Raw genomic sequence first — 18627 nt, 5'->3', positions numbered from 1 at the left:
TATTATGGTTTACTATCCAGCACTTTCCCTGAGTTATGTTATGTTTGGAGTTAGAATAGTAATTTACTATGGTTTACTATCCAGCACTTTCCCTGACTTATGTTGGATTGGAGTTAGAATAGTAATTTATTATGGTTTACTATCCAGCACTTTCCCTGACTTATGTTGGATTGGAGTTAGAATAGTAATTTATTATGGTTTACTATCCAGCACTTTGCCTGACTTATGTTGGATTGGAGTTAGAATAGTTATTTATTATGGTTTACTATCCAGCACTTTCCATGAGTTATGTTATGTTTGGAGTTAGAATAGTAATTTATTATGGTTTACTATCCAGCACTTTCCCTGACTTATGTTGGATTGGAGTTGGAATAGTAATTTGTTATGGTTTACTATCCAGCACTTTCCCTGAGTTATGTTATGTTTGGAGTTAGAATAGTAATTTATTATGGTTTACTATCCAGCACTTTCCCTGACTTATGTTGGATTGGAGTTAGAATAGTAATTTATTATGGTTTACTATCCAGCACTCTCCCTGACTTATGTTATGTTTGGAGTTAGAATAGTAATTTATTATGGTTTACTATCCAGCACTTTCCCTGACTTATGTTGGATTGGAGTTAGAATAGTAATTTATTATGGTTTACTATCCAGCACTTTCCCTGAGTTATGTTATGTTTGGAGTTAGAATAGTAATTTAATATGGTTTACTATCCAGCACTTTCCCTGACTTATGTTGGATTGGAGTTAGAATTGTAATTTATTATGGTTTACTATCCAGCACTCTCCCTGACTTATGTTATGTTTGGAGTTAGAATAGTAATTTATTATGGTTTACTATCCTGCACTTTCCCTGACTTATGTTGGATTGGAGTTAGAATAGTAATTTATTATGGTTTACTATCCAGCACTTTCCCTGAGTTATGTTATGTTTGGAGTTAGAATAGTAATTTATTATGGTTTACTATCCAGCACTTTCCCTGACTTATGTTGGATTGGAGTTAGAATAGTAATTTATTATGGTTTACTATCCAGCACTCTCCCTGACTTATGTTATGTTTGGAGTTAGAATAGTAATTTATTATGGTTTACTATCCTGCACTTTCCCTGACTTATTTTGGATTGGAGTTAGAATAGTAATTTATTATGGTTTACTATCCAGCACTTTCCATGAGTTATGTTATGTTTGGAGTTAGAATAGTAATTTATTATGGTTTACTATCCAGCACTTTCCCTGACTTATGTTGGATTGGAGTTAGAATAGTAATTTATTATGGTTTACTATCCAGCACTCTCCCTGACTTATGTTATGTTTGGAGTTAGAATAGTAATTTATTATGGTTTACTATCCAGCACTTTCCCTGATTTATGTTGGATTGGAGTTAGAATAGTAATTTATTATGGTTTACTATCCAGGACTTTCCATGAGTTATGTTATGTTTGGAGTTAGAATAGTAATTTATTATGGTTTACTATCCAGCACTTTCCCTGACTTATGTTGGATTGGAGTTAGAATAGTAATTTATTATGGTTTACTATCCAGCACTTTCCCTGACTTATGTTGGATTGGAGTTAGAATAGTAATTTATTATGGTTTACTATCCAGCACTTTCCTTGACTTATGTTATGTTTGGAGTTACAATAGTTAATTATAATGGTTTACTATCCACCATTTACCCTGACTTACGTAGGATTGGAGTTAGAATAGTTAATTATTATGGTTTATTATCCAGCATTATCTATTTACTATTTTTAATAAGAATAATATATGTCATGTTGTAATATTCATTTCAACAATATAAATTAAAAACATTTTTATAACATTTTTACATACATATGACAAGTTTCAAAATTAAGAAATAAAATTTTTTAAAATTTTTTTTTATTCATAAGTTAATTTGTTACTGCAAAGATTTTGAACATTTTATAAAACATTTAACATAATTATTGCTAACAAATTATATTGCAGTTTTGTACATAAATACAGTTTCAATTATGCATAAATTAGTATATTAAATTTTAATATTTTTTATAAAAATTTAATATATTACATATTTTTATGTCATTGATTTTATCACGATATGTACATAACATAAATTTACATTTTTTAACATCTGAGAAAAATATTTAACAATGAAAAACATTTTTTAATATACAATAAACAATTAATACATAATTCTATTGAACATATTAATGTATATTTTACAATATTCATTTGTTTTTTAACAATAAAAAGTAAATTATTACTAAACATGGTAAATATTATGCTATTTAATACAATTTATTTTTGATCAAAAGGGTATATATTTTTATATCAATAAGTATTAGGAAAACTAAATAATTATATGTGTGAATAGTTTTGTAAAGTAAAATAGTAAAAAAAGTGAGTAAAATAAAAGAATAGTGCATATCCAGTTGGTAATAAAAAGACGATATTTTTTGTATATTTCTATAAGCAGATAGGTCGTCGATGTTAGTGTAGTCGATATTTATGTCTAAGGTAATGTTATTTAAAATAAAGTCGATATTGTAGTAGTCGATATTTATGTTGTCGATATTAGTGTGAACGATATTAGGGTTGTTGATAAAAAAAAATCGATATTTGTGTGAATTCTTGTTTAAGTATAGGATGACGATATTAATGTAAGCGATATTTTAGTGACGATATTTATTTCTGACGATATTTATGTTAACGATATTCCATCATGGAACCATTTGTATCTACTAACCATATGACTCAGCATTCATAAGATTTGTAACAGTCCCAAAGCTACTGAGTTCCTCACAGCCAATCAGACCTGTTACAGACAAAACAAAGACTAATAGCAGCTTCTCTCTCCTGATGAAAATGTGGCACTCTGTTTGGGTGTGTAACACTTTGTTGCTTTAGGGTTCTCCATCTTTCCCCTTACTCAGATGTTTGCCCTAAAGCCTTTTAGTGCTGCCTTTTTCTGAGGCATTCACACAGCTCAACATTGGCACACATTTGAGAAACTGTTCCCAACTTTCAGGTCTCATAATTGAAAGTAGTATTACTGACTTCAAAGCTCAGTGCAGAATCTAATTGGTGCCCAATCCATTTCCCCACATTTCCCTATATTACTCACTTAAGGATCTTTTTGGGCGCACCAAAGCATCCAGCTGACTAGAGATTTGAAGGGTCAGAGGACTCTGACAGTGGTGCCCTGCAGGTTTCATCTTGGTGCTCAATGGGGCAGTGCTATTTCCTTTCAGCCAAACAGGCACTGGGTACTCCCCTGCACCTGCTCCCGTCCCTAATCACTGTCAAAGTCCTCCTCAATATTTCATGGTCTCCTCATTCTAGTTTTGCTGCAAACTGCTGAAGGGAGTGAGGAAAGCATGAGTCTCCAGTAACTTTACAATTGTGTTGGAGAGGGGCAGGAATCTCCACAGTGGCTGCCTGTCCACCTTGCAGAACCTCTGCCACCTGCCACCAAAGTGTCACATCCTGATTCACCTTCTAAGTGCATCAGGTCTGATAGCTTATCCATTTATTGCAGCCCAGCCGCTACCTTGATGCCGCTTTTCCATCAGTACATGGCTTGAAGCCTGCTGCTGCCACTGTCACAGGTGCAATGCAGCTGGCATCATAGTTGAGCGACAAGCCTCCTCGCACCACACCTTCCTGCTTTCTTAGATGGCATGCAACAGTACCATTTGACAGTGACTGGATTAGCCCTGGGAGCCATTTCTGTCTCCTCCTCCAGTATCATGGCCCTTTCCCGCCAGATGGGGAAGCATGTCACGGACCAATCGGGGCAGGGCATGGAATGAGGGGAAAAACACATCAGCTCATGCCATCTTGGTCAGACACCTGAAATTTACAATTTAACTCCCAAAGGTCTCATGGAGAAATTGGACAGTGAAGACGATCTGTAAGTCCAAAGATATGCTTTTGATCCTTATATTTCATCCAGTTTCATAGTTACTCCATAGATGAATCTTACCATGACTGAAAGATGAATGCTAGGGTAAATCTGTAATTAAAGTCTACATTACAGACCTGGTTTATAGTATAGTAGTTTTACCTCTTTCCATCAGGATAACATAACATGTGTATTTGTAAAGCGCACGTTCAGCAAGGGTATCTTGGTGAGGAATATCAGATGTTTATTGTTATGCAACTCAATGGTTCTCTTCATATCGATCTCAGAAGGATGAAAGGCATGGTGGGTATGTCTGTGATTAGAACCTGTGACCATGAGGTCAAACAGGTCTCCCTCGGGGGGAGAGGATTTGGTCCGCCGGCTAGATTGCCAACTTTGGTGCTGGAAACCAAGGTTCGAGCCTCGGGGTCTGGTCCACATACTGTGATTCTGGGCAAATCACTTATTCTCCCCGTGCCTGAATGTGTCCTTGTGTAACGTAACCGGTGCTCGTGTAAAGCGAGCGCTCCAATACCTTCGGGTCGAGTTTGCGCTGGATAAATCTGCATAAAAAAAAAAACACAGGCCCCTACAGTGAATGCATTAGTCCACTAAGCCCCCAGACCCTGGCAAGAATGGCAGAGGACATTTGATCCACCACTCGACAAATAGAGGACAGCTATATTTAGAGATCACCCTGTCCAGCAGAGAGTGACCTCTGTGTAGTCACAGGGGCCACCACCGTGATGGCTCCTCTGAAGTCACTTAAAAATTTGGTTATGCACCACACTTTTTTGTTTTTCCCTGACAAAATCCAAAAGAGTAGCTTTGTTTAGGAAAACAAAAAACGTATGCACCGATATTCTGGGAGGTTTCTCACAGGGTGTAGGAGTTAATCTTTCTTTATTTCTAATCATGACCACCAGGTTTTAGATGGATGTGATGATCAGAAAAAAGGACATCTGACCATTCACTCTAAATAGGCAGGGGTGGTCTGATGCCCTTATTCTGATGGGCCCCACACCGCCTGGCCATAAAAGTCAGTTTTATGATAGTAGAGCTAGCAGGGCACCATTTTCAAAAAGTCACGGTCCGCCCAACACATAATTGAGCAGGTGGATTAGGAGTCTGTGGACAGAGGATCCTGACACATTTGTGATGGAATACCCTGTCCGCCAATCTCTAATGCGGCTGTGTGAATCTTTTCGCTTCCTATAGGTAACAACATAGGGATTCATTCTTTGAGAGCAGAACAGAATATATGAAAATAATGCTTGCACTCGGATCACAGGTTTGATGCATCAGGAAGGAAATGTGTGGTATGGCAAAACTCCGAGAGTGTTTGGGTTCATATGAGCCCACATTATGAGTGCCTCTAATGATATGGTATTAATCATGGGTCCCGAGAAAATCGGACAGTGTATGATTTTGTATGTATTGGGTGTGATAATTATCACTGCTTACAAATTAAGTCCTCAAAAATAGGGCATAACATGCATATTTTTGTTCTTAACACACTAAAATCCACATGTCCCTGTGATTACCGGGCATTATTCTCCTGTTGAACTCAGGCATGTTAATCTTTTCGAAAAATATCGAGTGGATGCAAACTTCAGAAAACCTGGACATTTCCTAATGTATCAAATAAGCATTATTCAGCATATTGAGGTGAGCACAGAGTTTGTGCAGTGGACGGAATTTTCTGGCACACTCGTAATGTGGGACTTAGTTTTAAGTCAGATAATCTAGGTCAAGATTACATTTTTTTTTATCAATGAATGCAGTTACTGATGCAATTCAATTTTCTGAAAATAATTATGAAAAATAGTATATGTGTCCATGTCACTAGGGTCTGTAAGGTACGACACAATAATCAAAAGACCTCTGTCCATCAACATATCGCCTTTTGAGGTCCACTGAGATACTGATGAATGCACGTTTGAGAAATGCTGCTATATTGATTTGAAATTCTCTCATGATGCTGATTGATCATCAAGCAGCTTTAGGTAAGTCATATTTTATGGCAAATGTTATTTTGATTAAAATAAATTCAGGGCTCTACTTTGAACTTAGCACATTTTTCAGATTTCACAGAATTTGAAAAGCATCAGTTTTGTGAATGTTGCTAACATTTTAACATGATTTTGCGTTTTTAATTATCTTAATTGATTATTTGGATAAGAACCAATTTATAAGACTTGCGACTGCCTTTTCTTTATGTTGAAGTTTTATGCTATTCTTTGCTGTCGGTTGACCACAGATGTGAAAAAACCCATGAACATTTATATTTCTAGATTAGGAGTTATATGGGCCTGGTATATCAAAGGGATTTACCCATTCTGGTGCCGATTAGGATCCTGGAAAAAATTTCCCCAACCCAATTGAATCTGGACTTTTTTCCGTACAAATGGTAAAAGCGCCGTACAAACTGCCAAGTACGATTCGTATGGGAAAAAGTCCATACGAATCGCATTGGGAAAATTCCCCCACACGTCCTCGGGTCGGGAAAAGTCTCCGACACGTCCCCGGACATTTTTACGTACAAATGGGAAAACTGAAGTCCCAATGCGCAAGTACGATCCGTCCCATCCGTCCAATTGTACAACTGCATGGAAAAAAGACCGTCCGGAGCGAACTCCCATAGCATCCATGGAGATGTCCAAACAAGTGCCCGGTACGCGCCGTACTCCCCCCCCCAGCCCCCCGTATGTACGGAGCGTACCCACCAGCCCCCCGTATGTACGGGGCGTACCCCCCAGCCCCCCGTATGTACGGGGCGTACCCCTGTACCCCCCAGCCCCCTGTATGTACGGGGCGTACCCCTGTACCCCCCAGCCCCCCGTATGTATGGAGTGTACCCCCTGGGGGTCCGCACTGTACATACAGGGGTGGGGGTACGCTCCGTACATACGGGGGGCTGGGGGGTACGCCCCGTACATACAGGGGGCTGGGGGGTACAGGGGTACGCCCTGTACATACGGGGGGCTGGGGGGTACGGGGGTACGCCCCGTACATACGGGGGGTGGGGGGGGGTATGGCACGTACCGGGCCCCCTAATCAGCTCGCATCGCCGCGTACTTAGCTTTTCCGGCACTTTTTGGGTGCCGTAAAAATATTCCCATCCGGACTGCAGTCGGTGCGAATCGTAATTGCTGGTACGTAAAAACATGCCTAACTCCGTCCGGACGTCACGTCCGCGGTGTCCCGGATCACATTTGTATGTATTTTTCTGTCGGTTGGTCTTTTTTCCGATTCGTACGGAAATGGTGTTTCCGTACGAATCGTAATTGCATGTTTGTAAAGTTTTACAACCCGGTACGAGTCGGACGGAGAAAACGCTCCGACCCACGGTTTGTACCGGGTTTTTCCAGGATCGTAATCGGCCCCTCTGTGTCAATGGAAAAATGTGTTTGTACATATGGTTCATGTGAGCTTGTTTTTGTGTCAGAGTCTGCAATGAAATGCACTATGATATTAACAGATACTGTTTGATTGGGGTAATAATTTCACTAGCACCTCAAACCAAAGAGTTAGCAGTCAGGAAAGATGTAGTTTTAGACTTCAGGATGTTAGTCGGCTGTGATGAATTTGTTGGCAGTATGGTAGGGTGAAAGAGACTAAGGTGCCGATTACGATCCGGTAAAAAAATTCCCCGTACGACTCGTATCCGGTCTTTTTACCGTACGAATCGTACAAGTGCCGTACAAACTGCCAATCACGATTTGCATGGTAAAAAGTCCATACGAACCGCATTGGGAATTATTCCCCACACGTCCTCGGGTCGGAAAATGTGTCCGACACGTCCTCGGACAATTTACCGTACAAATGTGAAAAGTGAAGTCAGACCGAGGAATCACGATCCATCCCGTGTGTACGATGTTACAACCGTATGGAAAAAACACCGTCCGCACCGAACTCCCATAGCAACCATGGAGACATGTGCCTGCATATGCGCCCAACACTCCCCCCATACCCCTAACGTCCGAGACGTACCCCCCGTGTATGTACACCCCCACCCGTGTATGTACACCCGTGTACGCGTCCTACCACCCTGCATGTACACCCGTGTACGTGTCCTGCCCCCCGTGTATGTACACCCCTGTACGTGTCGTACCCCCGTGTATGTACACCCGTGTACGTGTTGTATCCCCGTGTATGTACACCCCTGTATGTGTCGTACCCCCCGTGTATGTACACCCGTGTACGTGTCCTACCCCCCCGTGTATGTACACCCGTGTACGTGTCCTACCCCTGTGTATGTACACCCCTGTACGTTTCATACCCCCCATGTATGTACACCCCTGTACGTGTCGTAGCCCCCGTGTATGTACACCCCTGTATGTGTCGTACCCCCGTGTATGTACACCCCTGCACGTGTCATACCCCCCGTGTATGTACACCCGTGTACGTGTCGTACCCCCGTGTATATACACCCGTGTACGTGTCCTACCCCCGTGTATGTACACCCCTGTACGTGTCGTACCCCTGTGTATGTACACCCCTTGACGTGTCGTACCCCCGTGTATGTACACCCGTGTACGTGTCGTACCCCCCGTGTATGTACACCCCTGTACGTGTCGTACCCCCCGTGTATGCACACCCCTGTATGTGTCGTACCCCCGTGTATGTACACCCGTGTACGTGTCGTACCCCCCGTGTATGTACACCCCTGTACGTGTCGTACCCCCCGTGTATGTACACCCGTGTACGTGTCCTACCCCCGTGTATGTACACCCGTGTATGTGTCCTACCCCCCGTGTATGTACACCCGTGTACGTGTCGTACCCCCGTGTATGTACACCCCTGTACGTGTCGTACCCCCGGTGTATGTACACCCCTGTACGTGTCGTACCCCCGTGTATGTACACCCCTGTACGTGTCGTACCCCCCGTGTATGTACACCCCTGTACATGTCGTACCCCCGTGTATGTACACCCCTGTACGTGTCGTACCCCCGTGTATGTACACCCGTGTACGTGTCGTACCCCCCCTGTATGTACACCCGTGTACGTGTCGTACCCCCGTGTATGTACACCCCTGTACGTGTTGTACCCCCCGTGTATGTACACCCGTGTACGTGTCGTACCCCCATGTATGTACACCCGTGTGCGTGTCCTACCCCCGTGTATGTACACCCCTGTACGTGTCGTACCCCCGTGTATGTACACCCCTGTACGTGTCGTACCCCTGTGTATGTACACCCGTGTACGTGTCATACCCCCTCGTGTATGTACACCCGTGTACGTGTCGTACCCCCCGTGTATGTACACCCCTGTACGTGTCGTACCCCCCGTGTATGTACACCCCTGTACGTGTCATACCCCCCGTGTATGTACACCCGTGTACGTGTCCTACCCCCCGTGTATGTACACCCCTGTACGTGTCGTACCCCCCGTGTATGTACACCCCTGTACGTGTCGTACCCCCCGTGTATGTACACCCGTGTACATCAGAGTCACACCCCCACCACAACCTCCTAAGTACGGAGCGCACCCCAGGCCCCAACATCACAACCACATGTACGAGTCGTACCAAGCCACACACAAGGACAGCACTGTACAACCAAATGGCCCATGTACACACCGTACACACGCTAAAAACGCACGTACACAACCAGGACAAAACAAAACAACACAAGAATACACCATTCGAATGGCACAAGGCCACTAAACATGTCCAACAACCACGAAAACATCACATTCACTGACCTGCAACTGCTAAAAACAAACAGAGGCCCAAAACACCACCACTCCTTATAACACACCCACCCAAACTTCAAACACAGCCACACCCACCAATGGACCAATAAAAAGGGCCCACACACACAAACCATGAGCCTTTGCAACAGACTCACTGCTGCCAGACCCCACAGACAACCTACAGCACCATACTACAAGCTTCACCACACCTTACACTTGCACACCTTCACACAACCACCTTCACAAACACCCCCTCATCACATTCACACACACACACACCTGCACAACCACACCCACACACCCACAACCATCCACCCCCCCCATCCACCCCCACACCCCTCACCATGCCCACTAACAAGAATCCAGAGTTCAGTAACCGAGAGTTTGAGGTCCTTGTCGACGAAATCCTCAGAGTCGAGCCACACCTCTTTGGAACATTGGTCAGACAGACCAGCATGTCAGAAAAAACAGCCATGTGGCAGACCATCGTCGATGCTGTGAATGCTGTTGCCGACACCAGAAGGAACAAGCAGGAATGCCAAGCCAGGTGGTACGATCTGCGGAGGAGGGTCCGAGCCAAGATGACGGACGAACACAAACAGGCCAACGTCACTGGAGGAGGGCCGTCCCGCAGACCCGTACACTACCATCCCTGGGAGGAGAGGGTGATGGCCATACTGCCGGTGGAGGCAGTCGAAGGATTAGGAGGACTCCGAGACCCGGGTGAGTACACAAACAACGCACCTCACATGGTGGAACGTCATCCACAACCAAACCCACAAACAGGCACGCAACCACCCCAAGCTATCGCATGACTCAACCGCACTCCATGAACACGCACATGCCACTGGCGCCACCATGCCCCATGCACCCAGCTGGACAATCTCAAGTCACAGGCCACAGAAGACACCAACACATGACACGATAAGCCGGATGGCGGGAGGGTGGGCCCCAAAAATCACATAGTGCAACTCAGAAGCAGACAACAATGCCCTCTGCCCATATGGCCTAGGTCACAGCCAGACTAACACTGTGTCCCCACACAGGAAAGACTCGCCAGCAAATGGCGGACGCCTTGCATTAACACATGGGGGTGAAGGCACGTTTTTGCACATGACAGCAGCTAATGAACTGCCAACACTGTGAAAGAGTGGCAGCACACACCACCACAGCAGCAGCGCAGACACACACACTACACCCAATGGGTGCCTGGAGATCAGAAACAAACTCACAGCAACAAGCCAAGGGCCATTCAAAGATCTGCTAACAGTGTGTGCCCAGGAAGCTGAGCTTAGGTGACAGAGGGTGACACACAGAGGGAGGGACAGGGGGACACAGAGGGAGGGAGACACAGGGAGACGGACAGAGGGAGGAGGCTGACACACAGAGGGAGGGACAGGGGGACACAGAGGGAGGGAGACACGGGAAGACGGACAGAGGGAGGAGGCTGACACACAGAGGGAGGGACAGGGGGACACAGAGGGAGGGAGACACGGGAAGACGGACAGAGGGACGAGGCTGACACACAGAGGGAGGGACAGGGGGACACAGAGGGAGGGAGACACAGGGAGACGGACAGAGGGAGGAGGCTGACACACAGAGGGAGGGACAGGGGGACACAGAGGGAGGGAGACACGGGAAGACGGACAGAGGGAGGAGGCTGACACACAGAGGGAGGGACAGGGGGACACAGAGGGAGGGAGACACAGGGAGAAGGACAGAGGGAGGAGGCTGACACACAGAGGGAGGGACAGGGGGACACAGAGGGAGGGAGACACGGGAAGACGGACAGAGGGAGGAGGCTGACACACAGAGGGAGGGACAAGGGGACACAGAGGGAGGGAGACACAGGGAGATGGACAGAGGGAGGAGGCTGACACACAGAGGGAGGGACAGGGGGACACAGAGGGAGGGAGACATGGGAAGACGGACAGAGGGAGGAGGCTGACACACAGAGGGAGGGACAGGGGACACAGAGGGAGGGAGACACAGGGAGACGGACAGAGGGAGGAGGCTGACACACAGAGGGAGGGACAGGGGGACACAGAGGGAGGGAGACACAGGGAGACGGACAGAGGGAGGAGGCTGACACACAGAGAGAGGGAAAGGGGGACAGAGAGGGAGGGAGAGGGGGACAGAGAGGGAGGGAGACACAGGGAGAGCAAATCAGCCTTGTGGTGTGTGGGAATGTCTGCTCGTCAGCAGGTGGACTGCGTGCATGTAGACAAGGGTGGCCAGTGCCAGAACCCCCCCTCTTCTCCATGGCAAAACACAGGGCCATGTCACAACCTGTGCACGAGCACAACGACAGCTACCTGCATTATATTAGTGTGTGGATCCACTCCATGTGCACATGTACAGTGCTACACGGAAGGCGCCAATGCATGGCTCGCCACACCTGCCCACTCCACTGCTGACTGCAGTCACACTTGATGCAGCAAGTAAGACTGTGCCACACATAGTTAAAGGCACCAAAGTGGTGCCCAAGGGACACACCCATGCACAAGTGCACTGTGAGTGGAATGCAAGACAGATCCTAATTCCAAGAGGAAATGTGCCAACTTTGAAACTGATGAAACATGGATGTTGCATGGACCAAAATTAACAGTGTCTCTCTCACACACAGGTCAACCTCGTGGTACACCCCCCAACACAGTGTTGGGGGGAAGACTCACAGGACCCGGCTCTGCGGGAGGCCGATCCCACTGGCAGCGACGACTCTCACCACTCTGTGGACGACCCCGCCCAACCTGGCCCCTCTGGTGTCCAACGACCTGCAGCACCTGCGTCAGGTACAACGGGGCCAACCACCACCCCCACTCCTGCCACATCCCAGGAGACACCCAGGATCCCTGCCCCACCACCACAAAGCAACCAGGCTGGCCAGGAGGGACACGGTGTCCCGGGCACCCAGGAGGAGGCAGGTGACAACGCCAATGCCACCCCTCAGGGGTCCCGGAGACCCGATGTGCCCACAAGGGCAGGCCAGGTGCAAGTGGGCAGGGGTGGTGGGAGTGGAGGACGGCGGAGGCGCCAGCCTGACCAGTTGACTGGGGAACCGGTATATTCCCATGTCCGTAACATCCTGGACACATACCGGCAGGACACCACGGGCATGGCCCAGGTTGTGTCCACCCTCAATGAGATGAAGGGGACCCTCGATGAGATAAAGACCCAGCAGGCCCAGCAACATGCCTGTCTACTGCAACACCAATGGAGGATGGAGGACAGACAGGCTGAGCTCGTGACGGTGTTCCAGGGGATTCACAATACACTCCGTCGGATGGCCGACAACTTGGGCAACCCTCCCTGTCACAGAAGGCGTAGAACATCACCACCCACAGGGAGGGATCAGGAGGAGGAGGAAACATCCGATGGAGCATCCCAAACATCAGAGAATCAACAAGAGAGGAAGGGATCTACACGACTAGTCCCCTCAATGATTTATTCAAAATCAACAGAGCCAGTGTAAATTAAGTCAATAGAAAAGGGAGGCACTACTGGTAGAAAGAGCACTGGTCCACAAATTCCAAGCAAATCGATCTGTTGTTGAAAAGAGTGTAGACCTCAATGACAATACCCATTTGGTATAGAAAGCCCTCACTCGCCAACCTGGTTGGTGACATGCTTCATCATCGGGCTCCACTGGGATGACCGAATGTCATCCCAGTGTGCTGCAACGCCAGGTTACTGCGGAGCGGGGTTCTTGTGTGGTGATAGTGAATTTAAAATATCCAATCAAGTCAAAAAATAAAACTTTAATAATTTTGGACTGCTGAGTGAAAAATTAATTACAGTTCCGATATATGACTTCTGTCACATCCGATAGGATATCGAGCCATTGGCTTTATCCTACACTGATACTTGGAAATACCTAGGTGCACATTTCTTCACCTTTTTGGCACCTGAGGTAGACCTAGTGGCACTCACCTGTTCTCTGAGCACCATTGTTCATAAACCTTTGAGTATAAAAGTACGAACTTGCGACAAACATTGATGACTCTTCTTGTTTTGTCTTTCTGTTTGTATGTCTTTCACTGTCAGAATAAACTCGTTCCTCTCCCCCAGAACAAATAAATATATTTTGGCGGATTTTTTTCACTGTAATTAATTTTTCACACAGCAGTCCACGGCAGGGTGATCCTTAGCGCGTTCACACCACCGGGGCTCCGCACATCCACTCTGGTCCTGAAGAATGCCTGACGAACACTCATAGAGGCAGAAACATGTTGACCGCCGTGGAGTGAACCAGGTCTTTTATTTTTTGACCCTCACTCCCTTTTAACCTTTCCAATTAGCAAAATTATTAAAGTTTTATTTTTTGACTTGATTGGATATTTTAAATTCACTATCACCACACAAGAACCCCGCTCCGCAGTAACCTGGCGTTGCAGCACACTGGGATGACATTCGGTCATCCCAGTGGAGCCCGATGATGAAGCATGTCACCAACCAGGTTGGCGAGCGAGGGCTTTCTATACCAAATGGGTATTGTCATTGAGGTCTACACTCTGGCATCCCAAACATCGTCACGGCCTGCTTCTGAGGGTCCCCGCAGGAGGCCGGGTCGTCCACGGAAAGGACCGTGAGGGTCGGTGCTACATCACCATCTCCCAGGACACCTGGCCTGGCACCTGGCCCACTGGAGCAACAGCATCACAGCATCAAGAGACATTCTCTGCCACATGGCCTTGCTGGTCACTGTCTGACCAATGTTGACAAAGACTGTGGCATGGACTCTGAGGATTTCCAATGGCAAGGACACCAACTCCCCTACTGAACTTTGGATTCCAAACTCCCGGAAAGCCCCTCACGTCATACCCCCCCACGCCCCCCACAAAAATAAAAATTCACACCATGAAGAGAAGATGCCTGCTGGTTGCATTTTTACCTTACATGTGTCTTGTAAAGTCTAAACATGCCTGAGTTCTCTTTTGACTTCAACCATCCACACCCTGGGGCCTGAGTCTGGCACAGGACACACGGGTCACAGTGTATTAGGCAAGACAGACATGGAGCACCATACACACCCGTGATGGGCCCAACCAGCTGAGGGGGTGGCCGCACAACCGTGCTGACAGACACATTGAGTACAGCAACAGTCATGCGCAGAGGTCAGGGATCCTGTCCAGTGTCCTGGGGGGCACCCAGGTATGTGTAGACAGGTGGCAGAACCATGTCCTGCAAGCTTGAGTCCGGTGGATGCAGAGAATGGGGGCCTGGCCAACGTTGGATGCATGGGAATGGCACATGTCACAATACCCACACAGTCATGGACATCATGCACAATACACAGTCTCATCCCACACACACAGCTTGCATCTTGCTACTCGACACATAGACACATAGCCACTATCAGGGAAAACCATGCCAGACATGCTGGATGCACTGTGGCAACACACCAGCATTGACTGAGAAGAGGCACCTTGGAGGCATAGGGACACCTTTATTAGTCATGTTTTCGGGATTGCAGAGGCAACTTGAAGTACACATGAACACTTCATGTGGAGTAACATGTGGGTCCAACACTGGCACCCCCCTTCTGCAGCACAAATGCGTGATAGCCATGGAACTGGCACACAATTGTCGGCTAACAGCTAAACACCCACAGCTGCTCACGGAGAGACTGCCATACACCATTGATCCGCTGATGTAGAAGTCCCACACCATGTCAAGCCAATGCAAACCGTATGTGTCCGAGGGCAGTGTTACACACATTGATGCCATCATCACAATCCACTATCCCATCACTGATGACTGTCAACAAGTCAGACCATCTATTCAGGTGTACACAGCTGCATGTCATGTGTACCATGGTGATGCTACATGGCTGCAGAGGAACCAAACATCGACAGGGGCAGTGTGCATACATCGTGAACAACTGCCACACCCAATACACCCCTGATGCATCCCTTACCCTAAGGAGACTTCCAAACTTGTCCGTGCGTGTAACGCTGAGTCAGCACACGATGACGTGTCCATGAGGAATAGCAGTGGCACAACAATGCAAGCAGCAGACGGCATGCGCAAGTACCTGGGGAAGAGAGACACACAAGAAGTCAGCCACAAAAAGCACAGCCACTTGCATGTGCATGTACTCGACACATGTATGGATGACAACATGCTAGGTCACAATTATGACTGGGGAAATACAACCGTCACTGCCACCATCACTCCAGTGACACACCCACACACACCTCTGACTCACGTGCCATACATGCAGGTGGAGACACACATCACAACACATGCCACACGGGGAGCAATGTGTGCACACTCAGACACTGGTACTCACCACTAAGCAAAGAAGTCGCGTATGACCCGAGTCCGGATGTCCTCTTGCGGCTCCACATCCTCCACATCACTAGCCCCATTGCCAAGCCCTTCCTCCTCCACGGGTGGATGGTCCTCGTCATCTTGATCCAGGATGAGTGGCACAGCTTTCTCAACTGCCATGTTGTGCAGCATGCAGCAGACCATGAAGATTTTGCAGACCTTCGCAGGGGCATATGGGAGCGCGCCGCCGGTCTTGTGTAGGCACCTGAATCGGCTCTTCAGCAGGCCAAACGTCCTCTCTATCAGTCGCCTTGTCCGGCCATGGGCGGTGTTGTAGCGGAGCTGGGCCGGCGTGATGGGGTTGCGGAGAGGTGTGATCAGCCATGGCATGTTGGGATAGCCAGCGTCCCCTACATGGGAAGCACATGGACATCATTAGAACTGGAGAAGCGGTCGTGCCGGTAGTCTACGCAAAATACAGGACAGACAGACTGTACCCACCAACAACACATGCTCGTTCGTTGCGCAGCTGCGTCATCATTTCAGGCACCCTGCTACGCCTCATGATGTAGGCATAGTGTGCTGATCCTGGAAAACGAGCACAGACATGTGAAATCACCATGTTGGACAGATACACCACAAGGGCATTGATGGAGTGGTAGTGCTTGCGATTCCGGTACGCTACCTCCTGTGCGTGTGGTGGTACCAAAGCAACATGTGTCCCATCTATGGACCCAATGACATGGGGCATCCCTCCCAGGGCATAGAATCCACGCTTGACCCCAGTCAACATTTCAGGGGTAGGAAAATGTATGAAGTCATCCAGGTGAATCAACATGGCCTCTAAGAAATCATGCAGCACACGGCAGAACAATCTCTGGGACATGCCACCAACATGAGCTATGGTATTTTGAAAGGTACCCGTGGCTAGAAAATGTAGGGCTGCCATTACCTTCAGCTTGGGTGTCAGTGCCGTAGGATACCTGTGCAGCGGTTGCAGGTGTGGTGCCAGTCTCGCTGTCAACTCCAGAATCAACCGTTGGGGGAAGCGGTAGCACCGGATACGATCATTCTCCTGCATGGCAGCCAAGTCCGGAATTGCCCGGGGAAGAGGCGGCGCTCTGCAGTAATTTGGAAGTGACAAGGAAGAGTGAGTGCACCACAACAACAAATAATTTGTACTGAGCACATGTTAATCTGTCTATACACATATGCTACATACGGAGTCAGGTATGTGCCACATGCCCTGGACACGTATGGCTGCCAGGTGACACTCCTACCAAGAGCCAGCTACACACGGAGATTGAGAACCTCCACATGCCATGCCATGGGATTAGCTGTGTCCCAGTGCAAGTGAACAGCCAGACGCAAGACAGGAGTGACATACACCCACACATCAGCAGAAGTAGGATGCCGATTGCAGAGACTGGTAGCGGAACACTAGAGCCACAGGTCACATGACATTACACTAGGACAGCCCACACACCTTGCCATGAAGGTGCACATGTCATGACTCACCACACATTCATTGAGAGGATGCAGACATGTCCTTGTTACGTTACTCCGTGTCCCATGCATACATACGCACCTCACATCCGATACCACATGTGGCATGGTGTGCGGAACAGTGTGCAATGTCAATCTACACACAGACACATGTTGGTTGCTGCAACAGCTGCAGCTTTTGAGGGTGCTCCAACATCAACCTAATGGGAACCCCCCACACATACATGACATAGTCACATCGTTCACCGTGGGTAGTGACAAGACAGGTGTGGTAACCCCTGTACCGGGCATCAGGGGACACTTCCGTGTGTTGGTGTCCGTGCCATAACAGTGTCGGTCATCCCAAGTGTGCAGTACGACATGCACACATGTCCAAGGAGTCAAGGGCATGCCTGGCACACATTGCACTGTCACACATTACATCTGTACACATCGCATCATACATCTGGTGCCTTCTTGACTCAGGAGTAATGTGCCACATCACAGCCTGTCACACCTGTGCCCCACACATGTAGTACTGCACAGACAATGCCTTGATGTCCATCCATGGACAAGTATGTCCGCCCTATTCCTTCCTGTGTGCTGCCTGTCACCACTGTGATGTGTGAAAACCGCCGTACTGCTGCTAAGAGGGCCTGTGTACGTTCCCATATCACTATGGGAGTGCTGCCGTATGTGTACCCATAGTGATGGTGAGCGTACAGGCATGTGTACGGTCAGTAAGTATGCATACGCGAGAACACCCATAGTGGTACGGCCCGTACACAGGCCTGTACGTTCACTATCACTATGGGTGTCCTCGCGTATGCGTACTCGTACTGGTACGGCCCGTACACACGCCTGTATGTTCACTATCACTATGGGTGTCCTCGCGTATGCGTACTCGTACTGGTACGGCCCGTACACACGCCTGTACGTTCACTATCACTATGGGTGTCCTCGCGTATGCGTACTCGTACTGGTACGGCCCGTACACACGCCTGTACGTTCACTATCACTATGGGTGTCCTCGCGTATGCGTACTCGTAGTGATAGTGAGCGTACAGGCGTGTGTACGGGCCGTACCAGTACGAGTACGCATACGCGAGGACTCCCATAGTGATAGTGAACGTACAGGCGTGTGTACGGGCCGTACCAGTACGAGTACGCATACGCGAGGACACCCATAGTGGTACGTTCACTATCACTATGGGTGTCCTCGCGTATGTGTACTCGTACTGGTACAGCCCGTACACACGCCTGTACGTTCACTATCACTATGG

This window comes from Triturus cristatus, chromosome 5_2 (genome assembly GCF_964204655.1).
Source record: "Triturus cristatus chromosome 5_2, aTriCri1.1, whole genome shotgun sequence".
NCBI classification, from domain to species: Eukaryota; Metazoa; Chordata; class Amphibia; order Caudata; family Salamandridae; genus Triturus; species Triturus cristatus.
This window is presented reverse-complemented; position numbering follows the sequence as displayed.